Genomic DNA, 11,215 nt, shown 5'->3' on the forward strand with positions numbered 1-11,215 from the left:
CTCCAAACAATAGTCCTCAGAGTGTTACTCTGAGTGGGTAAGGACACCGAGTGGGTAAAGATTAATGATTATTCATTCCAGGATGAACCCCTGGCTTTCGGCCCCTTCAGGAAACCTGATACTCTGAAAAGCCACCCAAACAAGAAAGACATGCACTGCAGTGCTCTAAGCACAACCAGCAGAGCAGATTTCACTTGATGAAAGAGCAATTTAGAGAGTGATCCCTTATATCAGGATGATGAACTGAAACACCTAAGAATTTCTAATGAGCTATAAAGTAAAAACCATGCTCCCAAGTAAAGGAGAAGCTGCAGTGCATTTCTAAGTGCAGTGCTAAGACTAAAAACTGCATTTCTACATGGATTTCTGCTGATGTCATTGGGAAAGAAAACGGCACAATGAATCTTCTGTACCCCTTCAGTAACAGTGAAAGCCCCGTGACTAGGAGAGTTTGATTCCACAAAGAAACTTGTGGAGCCAGTTTTAAGTTTTGCTCTGAATCAGTCACTGGTGAATCTTTACTTTTTAAAACAGCAAAAACAAGGAAAACTAATGAAGTTTCAGAGCTTTGTAGCTCTGTATCTGTCATGGCAACACAGGAGAAAATCCTGAACAAAGTAGAGAGAAAAGACAAATTTTTAGCCTTTGCCTTCTTCACTGCAAGTGATGTAGCTGTCAGGATAACAAATAGTGATGCTGGAAAACAGATTCTCAGAGCTATAGATAGTAAGATATGAAAGGGTCAACCAATATAGGGAATGGAGAAGCAATAGAACCACTCCCAGCAGAGCTGTTTCCTGTTGTTTTTTCAAACTATCAGGATGCACTGAACTGTGTGAAAGCCAATGGGGGCAATGAAGAGCTCCAGTTAAAAACCTTGGTCCAGAAAACTGATGTTTTAAACTCTGTTGCAATTCAGAGACATCATGGAGAGAAGAGATGAACTAATAAGCAGGATACTTTTATGGGAGCTCATGAGTAAAAATGCACATCTTCCAATGGGCACGTTCGCATTAGTCATTTTCATTCAATAATGTAAGTTGGAAAACCAAGGGCCTCAGAAAACGAATCCTTGTTTCTGGCAGCAGATGAGAACAAATGCCCCAGAGTGTGCTTGTTCTCATGTGCTGCCAGAAGTGACAATAATATGACCAAGTCTGGTGGCCATTTAGTTTGGTTCCATCTCTCTCCGGTGTCTTCATCATAGACTTTGTCAGAGGAAAATACAGGACGAAACTGAGAATGCTGTAAACTGGTTTAAGGTATTTCATAACATTCATTACAAAAAAGGAGATGGGACAGGCAAGCAGATTATGCAGGTACCATATCCATTGAAGAGAAACCCATTTTACATGTGAAAAATCAGTAACTGGTTACTTGGCCTTAAACTACACAAAATAGTGAATAGAATCTGACATGACAACATATTATGATGATGTTCCATTAGATATTCTGAATTTGATTACGGGGATGAAAGGACTACTAAGACAAAGTCATCTAATAAATCTAGTGATACAGTAGTAATTAACTATTAGTAGTTCTAAATGGCAGGTGACACATCATAAAAGTTAAATGTGTGATTCTGCAAGCCGTTAAGTCTGCACTTGAGTGACTGAAATCCTGTTTATCAGTGAAAGTTTTAAACCTTATTTTTTTTAATATAAACATTATCAAAATACACACAAAATCATGGAAGAGATATTTTGGCTTTTTAAAATTAATTGCATACTAGTTTTGTTAGAATCATTTTTTCCATTAGCCAAAATACAATGGACTTCTAATTCCTTTTGAAATAAAGTTATTTAGAAGGGCCTGATTGATTTTAGCTTAATTGGATATATTTAATATGTATCTCTAAACAAAGGATTCAGCTTCCTTTTGGTTTTGGAGTGGTTTTTTTTTTTTTTTCTGTCTTACATCACAAAATGTATGGTCTTCCCATGTTTTTAATGTATAGTTTACACAGCAAAAACTGTAATTGTTATTTCATCCTGTTTTTTGGACCCTTCTCCTGAAGAGCTTGCAGTTGAAGAGGGGATAACAGTCATGTAAAACCACCCAGAATAAAACAACTCACACTCTGAATACTTACAGCTCTTCAATCTTTCTAATCATGTAGCGATTTATCATGCATATTAATTTTAATTATATAACTATAGATGAATAGGTGAACTCATTCTCCCTCAAATTTGCTCTTGTTTTCCTTATTGTAAGAGAAGTTGCTTGAGACAAAGAATCTTGATTGAGTCTCAAGGTTTAATTCTCTGTATTATTGCCTTGCTGACTGCATTGTTTTTTCATCATGCTTACATAGGAAACCATGCTTTGCTAAAACCTGATATATTCTGAAATAACTTGTATCTTGCAAGATTCCCAGTGCCCTTGTCAAACTTTGATCAATCAGCTTAAATTATTCAGATGCAAATAAGTTAGAAGAGAACAAACTTGCTCTGAAAACCTATATTTTAATGACATTTACCTCTAGAAACCTAATTATATTCATTCCTTGCTACTAGAAGCTCCATGACCACAAAGATCACAGGGGTCTTTGTTTAGTCCTATCTTTCCAATGCCTCATACATTTTTTGACACAAGGTAGATACCAACATATACTTCTTGTATGTACAACTAAACGTCTCATACTATCCAAGAAAATACAACTGGAAAGAATTCTCTAAGTCTACTTCCAGTCCTATGGATCTGATCTTGATCAGTTTCTCCAGGTGTTGTGAGGCCCTTTAGATGTTCAAGGTGTCAGCATGACCCATATTCCCTCTCAAGGCTCCTATGGTTCAAATTCATATAAGAATTGTACTCCAGCTTTCAATTTTAGCTCTTACAATTCAAGTTCATCAAAAATCAACTGTATACCAGCAGAAACAAGAAAAATTTCCCCAAGGCCAATATTCAAGAGCTCAATTTGGTATCTGTTTCAAAGGAGGTAGGCTTTCTGATCTCTTTTGATTACTTATTACAGGACAGAAAATAGAGAAAGATGACAGTTAAGTTTAGGTTTCGTTTTCTCATGCAAGGCACTTAGAGGAATTCCTCCACTACCACCATTTTGCACTGGAAACACTAACATGCTAAGTACATATAATTTCTAAGCAGAGAGAAAATCATTTTAGATCATTTTAAAATATGGCACAACACGTCTTTTGGTCTCTTTTCCTTAAAGCAACAGATTTCCATTTTCTCCTGGCATGGAGTTTTCAGAGCATTAACATCCACATTTTAGGAACAATAGTTCCAATTTTCCAAAGAAAAGGAAGAATTATCAATGGCCAAGTTCAAAGGACTCTCAGCCCAATACCAAGGGCTTTCAAGGGTGTTTTTTTTTTTTTTTAATATCTGAAGTAATTTTATGTCCTATATACTTATAAAACCACCTGAACACCTGACACTGTTTATGTCCACCTGTTCATAAGACATGTATCTTGAGGAGGGCGTGTATCTTGCTCTGTTCCATAGCTCAAGTGCCTGCCACTCAGGTGTCATTTATTAGATGAATTAAAAAAATGTTTTAATCAATCCATCTCTAACTCATATAGAAAGTTAGAATTCTGAACAAGTTTCCCCAGTGAATAAAAAACTTCATTCATGGTTTGTCAATGGTTACTGTCTTCAATGTCAAAGGGATGCCCTTCCACAGTGGAACACCTTGTTCTTTCCTGAAATTTTTTCTTCTTACTTTTAACTTGTGCCTGTTTAAAACTGGCACATCAAATCAAACTGGATCATGGAAAATCATTCCTATCACTTTTACCCTATGTTAAACTCATTTCATGACTATAAGATTGGTCGCTGCAAATTCTCCTATTCATCTTTTCCCTAAATTTTTGAGTGACAGCTCAAGTTACATTAACAAATATTCATTAAGCATCTAGTAGAACACTTTGTAAGCATTAGGAAACCTTTAAAATGATATCATTGCACCCAAGGTGCTTACAATGTAGCTAACTTTTGAAAATCTCAGTAACGATAAACAATTTCAATAAGACATTGAGACAATAGCTTTTCAGAACACAACTTTTGTCTTTAAAAATCTTCTGTCCTCTTCACTGCAGTTTAAACTCAACTCAAGAACAACTATCTGTAGGACGCTTTCCCAGTGTGTACAGAGTCACCTGCCACCATGCCCAGACTCCAGCACCTGGGTGGCTCCTCTTTGGGTGATGTATTGGAATGGAAAAAAGTCAAAACTCTGTACAAACAAACCTGAGTCAGAATCCTGGTTCTGCCCCCCTAAGTCTATGTGACTTGGGGCAATCAATTTCTCTCAGCCTGAGCTTTCTCACCTGTAAAACTGGCAAGATAATCTCTGCCACACTAAATTATTGAGAGACAAACTAACATTTTGACATAACCAGCAAAAAGAATTTTATAACTTCGTATTCCTTCATGGTGAGATGTGTTTCCTCAAGCCACTGAGAGTCCTAGTCATTTGTGTTAATGTTTTGGTTCTGTTTTGCACTAGATGCTGTATCCATTAAAAAGGCAGTAACCTCTTAACATCTGCAAAGTGCCTATGGCCAACTCCATCTACAAACACTCCCCCTCAGAAAAAGTTTAAATGGATAAAACATTTCTTTTGATGTTGCTAGTGACAGCAATAAACCCAGAAATTCAGAGAACTAAGTTCATTTTCAAGACTATATATAAAGTTGAAAAACCAGCCCCCAGTGGGTCTTTATTTCTAGTAAACAACTTTTTCTCTGCTGAAGAACTCCATTTTCATCCCATTTTCACTTGTATTGCTAAGCAACACCATGTACCCCCAGTTCTATTTCTGGTTCTGCGTTTATAGTCACAGACACCTACAAAGTTACATCCCACATGCTGGAGTATTTTTAGGTTTCATTTGTGAGCAGTCATATGGGCTATCAAGCACCTCAAGTCACAATAACGATGTTTTGTACTTCTACAGAACTTACCTTCACTGGAAATCACATCACAAACTCTTTCCTCACCAATTTTATGACTCCTGAACTGCTCCAGGAGGCTGCCTCTGGTGATCTCACTGTGAAAAGAGGTGGCTCACCTAAGGCCATGGACTGCAAAATGGAGAGACTCCCCAGCAAAGGCACGTCCCAAGTTTCCGGAAGCTTTGAGCCATCTGAATGTGATGAGCCTCAGTTTACTTACCTGTAAAATACAGAGATTTGGCTCAATTATTTCTCTATTCTATGCATCTATGATTTATATAATAGCTAACATTTTGTGCCCCCATGAGAAATATTCTTGCTTCCTGGTGACTCACAGCCTCCTTCCACCAACTAATTTTGAAAGTGAAAACAAATGGGAATGTGTCCTGTGTTTTATAAAACATATGAGCATAAATAGGAATCCAAGGAGATTACAATATTTAAGGGAGTCCTTCAAAAAGACAGGATGGAGAATTAGAAGAAGGTATTCTTGACTTAAAACTTTAATTTTGCCGTTCATCCTCATCTGCCTAGCTCACCTTCCTAGGTATCTTCTAATAGTATTTAGAAGAAGCTGCCCACCAAGGATCAATAGCTATGGCAGGAGAGACTCAGAGACTCACAGGATTTTAAAGTAAAAAGAGATATTAGAGACCAAAATGTAATGACTAATAACCAAAGGAAGATTTCAGAGGAGGGCAGCAGTTGCTGACTCAAGATCTGAGTGAGTGTGAGAAATGTGACCTAAAGGCCACACCAAAAGCTTCTACTCCCTAAGTAGTCAAAAGAGCGATGAAGGAGAGCTTCAGTTAGAGCTGGGAAATGGAACTGGAAAGAATAGAAAGAGTCTGAAATATCCACGCATCTGTAACTTTCCTAGTTTGTATATAGGTTATTTTATTTATTTCTATCTTGTCTTGTTCCAAAAAAAGGTTTAAGGCAGTTTACAAAGAGTCATACAACATAGCCAGTTTAAATAAACTTTAAAAAGAAAAAAAAAATAAGTCCAAGGAAATGCAATGGTAGGAGGCATATCGTTTTAACTCAGATTCTCTAGCACTGCAGGGAAACACATATTTACACATTTTAAACAGTCAGACTTCAATGCTGTGGCAGGAAGCATGGTGCTTAGCACAGTGCCTGGCACATAAATACTCAAATTACAGTAATTACTATGCATGCAATTGTTGTTTTTATTTGTTATTATTGGCTCAAAAAGTTCATTTTCTTCCCTCCCAAACTAAGAGGTCAAACTTGTCCCCATGGAAAATTTCCTTCCCTGTTCTACCACTCCCTGTCCTGCCCTTCCTTTTTGTCCCAACATGCCCTTCTAACTTTACAAAATGATAAATAAAAACTTAATAAGGCTTCAGCTTCAGGGTCTTGAAGCCAGAATCTACACTGTTGGCAATATAACCAACTCTTAGCAAAGCTGCAAAACTGGCAACATTTCTTATCTTTTTTCCTGGCATCCTTTTTTTCCCTCTTTTCTCCTGCATTGTGTAGCCCCATTTATGGTATCCCTTAAACTCTGTTCTACATTGCCAGTATAAAAGACATTCCTTCCCCTGAAGTATAAATAGCTCACACTAAAGTTCAGTGAGGTCAACGTTTTTAAACGAAGCAAAGCTTCAAAATCAAGGGATTAAGCTCCTAAAAAGGAAATTCAGTTGTCCATACGTAAAGGAGTATAGGAGGCTTTCTTTTAAGGAAAAGGGCAGAAAGGAAATTCTAAGTCATTTTTTATTGACTATATCACAAAGGTAAAGTACCAACTGAAAATAAAACCTAAATATAGCTGAGGCCACCAGTGGCATGGTTTTGATTACAAGAAAAATTTGATGTCTACAGTTTTAAAAATGGAAATAAACATACATCTGTAGTGAGAGGTGTAACTACCTACACATAATATATAGTAAAAATCTTTAAGATGCTTTAGTCCATTTTGGCCATTCTCACCCTCCTCTTAATGGCAATGCTTCCCCCAAAGTTCTCTCACTAAATATAAGACAAAACCATTGTCAAAACATTGACTCGTTGACCCCTTCTGCCTTCTAGGATTCCTTCCTTTGTCTCCTGCTTGAAATGTCTTGCTTTACTCCAAGTCTTTAGCTCTTTGTATCCATCAGCATGATTAACATAATGAAAAGCCAATAATCGAGCAGGTAGACAGTGAAACTTCCTTCTAAAGGGCGACAAGGAAGAGGAAGAAAGAAGAGAATATCTAGCCCTGGCCCAAAGGTGAAACTGATACTGCTACTGAAAAGAGGTAGAAAGAGGAAGAAACCCCGAACAGGGCCTCCCTGAACCAGAACCACACAAGCTTTTCTACTGAAAACCACTGGGGGTTGTGGTGGGGGGAGGGCAGCAGGCATGGGAATTGCTAACATCACTGAGGTCTCAATTTCATTTTTTAAACATGAAAATGAAAAGCAATGGCCATTATTTGGAAAGGGCAAGTAGGCATGCTCTTTAGGGGAGGAGTATATATAGACACACGTGGGCTCATTTTTCAGGTAGTACACAGGCCAACACATCACTAAAAGCCAATATTAGAACTGGGGTTGTTATGTCTCCTAAAAATACTATCTCTGCACGTTCTGGAAACATTTATTCCAGGACCTATTTCCAAAAACAACTTAGACAATGATGTTAATCTTGTCATACAGACTCCATGGTGCCCAGTGCTGCCTCCTCCTCAGTGCATTCTATCCTTTTCCATCTGCACTCACTCCCACAGCCACCATGGGTGATTATGGGAGCCTTCAGCCAAGTGCTTGTGTCAGATGGGCAAATAAAGGCTATTCTTACTTACTAGGTAAGAAAATCTTCCAGAGTTACCACCCACTGACAAGGGCAAGAAATCTGAGTATTTTAAGGACCACTTCACATAGTATAATACATAGCTGTAGCTAAATTCTTCTAAATTCATAAGCCTGGAAATTTTACTAAAAAGTAGTATTAGTTCCTTTGCCATTTAGCTATAAGTAATCATAATTTTCACTTTCCTTTTTCTCCATTTTGACTTTCTCAAATTATGTTTTTGATGTCCACAGGCCACATAAAAGAATAATCTTTATTGTAGCAAAAACAACTCCTTGCTAACTTCACCCAAACATGCTATAGCATAAAACAACAGGATTAAAAGAAATTCAATAACCTCTAACGTTGAAACTAGAGAACCTCCAGGATATAAATACTTCTGGAATTTAATAGCTATTTCTATTCATAAAGTCATGTCAAAACTCCCCAACCAATATTGAGTTTCACATCAAATTATGATAGAGAAGGACAAGAACGAACCTCTCTCCTGTGGTAACAAGATAAACCCAGATCAAATAAGTTATATTTTTCTATAGGGCTACGAAGAGCTATACAAGCAAAGAAATGCTAATGAGCTGAATTCTAGAAAGAAAAGATGACTTTTTAAGTGAGTAGAGACCAGTAGCAGCTTCCATACCTAGGGGAAAGCATCCGGTAAAGGTAGGAACAATGAGGAAATAAGCCTGCTGTAGCCTGGGTGGATTTTGCAGGAATAATTAAAGCTTGGATGGCACTATAGGTTGGCAGTATAGATTGGAATCTGGTAGAGCCCAAGATGAAAAATTACTTGACCAAATAATCCTCCCCACCCCAGAAGCAGCTGTGGATGAAGGGCTACAAAGCAGAAAAAAAATGCACAATCCTACACATTCTCACAGAGCCTGAATTTTAGGACCTTGCTAGATTTGAATATAAAGGTGACAACAAACAATACCCAATACTACAGACCAATCTTTCCTACTGACCACATCAAAGAGGAAGTGGTGATACAGGAGGTTAGGTGGAGATTAATTCTATCTAGTTAAAGTAACTGCTTTCTTCAGCTCAAATGGGCCATAGGAAAAATCTAAATAATTAGCCCCCACCCTAACCACTTCATGAATAAAGACCTTCACTCTCTAGAAGCAAAACAAAAAAATTATCAGTCTATAATGTATAATATCTAATATGTAATAAGTTATGAGCCAAGTAGGAAAATGTGACCCATAATCAAGGCAAAACAGTCACTAGAAACTGACCTACAGATGACTCAGTCATTGGAATTGGCAGCCAAAGATTTTTGTGTCAACTATTTCAAATACATTAAAGGATTTATAAGAAAATGTGAATATGTGTAGAGAGTATTTTGGCAGAGAAATTGAAACTGAATGATTAAAATTCTAGAGCTTAAAATATCTGAAATAAACCCTCATTGGATAGCTTAAAAGCAGAATGGACACTACTTGTAAAAAGTTATCTAATTATACCTCTTTGTGATGTCACTTTGCCACTCTTCTCATACATAGATGCAGACCTATTGCTATACCTCTTAAGTATAAGTTGGTTTTGCTTCTTCCTTTGACTAAAAAAAAATGCAGCAGTAGTTGTATTAGTCTTCATTTTAAGGCTGAGCCTTAATGTAAGAATAGACCTAAAGAGACACTGAGGTTATTACTTTGACCCTCTTGGATTCTGCAGAGAGATGTCCACAACATGAAGAGCCTGGAATAAAATACCATGTGGAGAGAGTGATGCAACCATATCAGCTGTCCCAGATGAGCTTAGCTTCCAACCAGCTTACCTCCTGAATACAACTACATGTGTGAATTTAGGTGCAACTAGCAGAAAAAATATGCATTCAACTCACAGCCTAGTGACAAATAACTTGTTTTAAGATACTACATTTTTGTGTGATTTGTAACAGCAATACCTGGGAACATCATCGTCAGACTATGGAAAACTAAAGTTAAGGAGAAAAAAATCTCAAAAGGAGGGTGAAAAGCTCACATACATATTACATATTGGGAGGTAATTTGAGGACAAACATTTTCATCATAAACAATAGAGACCAGAAGCCAATGTCAAGATAATAGAAAAACACTTTAGCATAAGTTATATATAAACACATATACACATATTTGCATCTCTGTGTATATGGTAGGTATATACCTTCAAAGGATCTTTTTTTAAGTTTTTTAAGTTATTGAGGTATAATTTACATAAAGTAAAATTCACTCATCTTTTTTAGGTATAAGGTTTGATGATAAGCATATAGAGTTGTGTAACCTTCAAATATATCACAATGTGAGGACTTCTTAAAAGTATAATTCCACTGACTCCCAAATTCTTATCCTTAGTGCTATTGTTGTCATATGTCTTACTCTGCATGTTTTGTATCTACCATATGTTGTATTTACATTTGCAGAAATCAACAGAGTATGGTTCACTATAATCAAAATATAGAATATTACCATCCCTCCAAAAAGTTCACTCATTTCCCTTTGCAGTCTATCACTACTCCCACCAGCAGCCCAACACTGATATGATTTCTATTGCTATGGCCTGGCCTTTCCAAGAAATCATATAATATCTCAGTCTGTTCAGGCCGTTATAACAAAATACCACAGATTGGGTGGCTTATAAACAAATTTATTTCTCAGTTTTAGAGACTAGAAAGTCTAAGATCAAAACACTGACAGATTCCATGTCTGGTGAGAGCCCACTTCCTGGTTCACGGGTGGCCTTCTTTTTGCTGTGTCTTCACATGGTAGAAGGGGCAAGGGAGTCCTTTCATAAGGGCACTAATCATATTCATGAGGTTTCTACCCTCATGACCTAATCCCCTCCCCAAGGCCTCACATCTAAATACCATCACATTCAGATTTAGGTTTCAACATCTAAATTTGAGGGGGAACATAAATATTCAGTCTATAAAACACAGAGTGTATCTTTTGTGTTCAGGGTTATTTTAGCATAATAAAAATACTACTGCATATTATGTACACCATGATTATTTTTATTATTGAATAGTATTTCATCACATGTAGGAATCACAATTTATCCATTCACCAGTTGATAATTTGGGTGGTTTCTAGTGTTCAGCAATTATGCACCAAGCTGCTATGAATATTTGTCTACCAAGTCCTGTTGACATGTTTTCATGTCTCTTGGATAAACACTCAGGAGTAGAATTTTTGGATTATACTAAGTATATGTTTCATGTCATAATAAGCTGCCAAACTGTTTTCTGAAGTGGGTGGACCATTTTGAATTCCCACCAGCAAAGGCCAACAGCTCTGTGATTTCCAGTTGCTCATATCCTCTTGGGACTTAGTATGTTAATTTTAGCCACCAAACTAGAGAACACCATCTCATTGTGGTTTTAATTTGTACGTTCCAGGTGACTAGATATTAGGTGACATATAATGTGTCTGTTTTTACCATTCATAGTTCTTTGTTGTACAAATATTCTGTGATTTTTATTGGAT

Source organism: Colobus angolensis, unplaced genomic scaffold (genome assembly GCF_000951035.1).
Source record: "Colobus angolensis palliatus isolate OR3802 unplaced genomic scaffold, Cang.pa_1.0 Scaffold78, whole genome shotgun sequence".
Taxonomy (NCBI): domain Eukaryota; kingdom Metazoa; phylum Chordata; class Mammalia; order Primates; family Cercopithecidae; genus Colobus; species Colobus angolensis.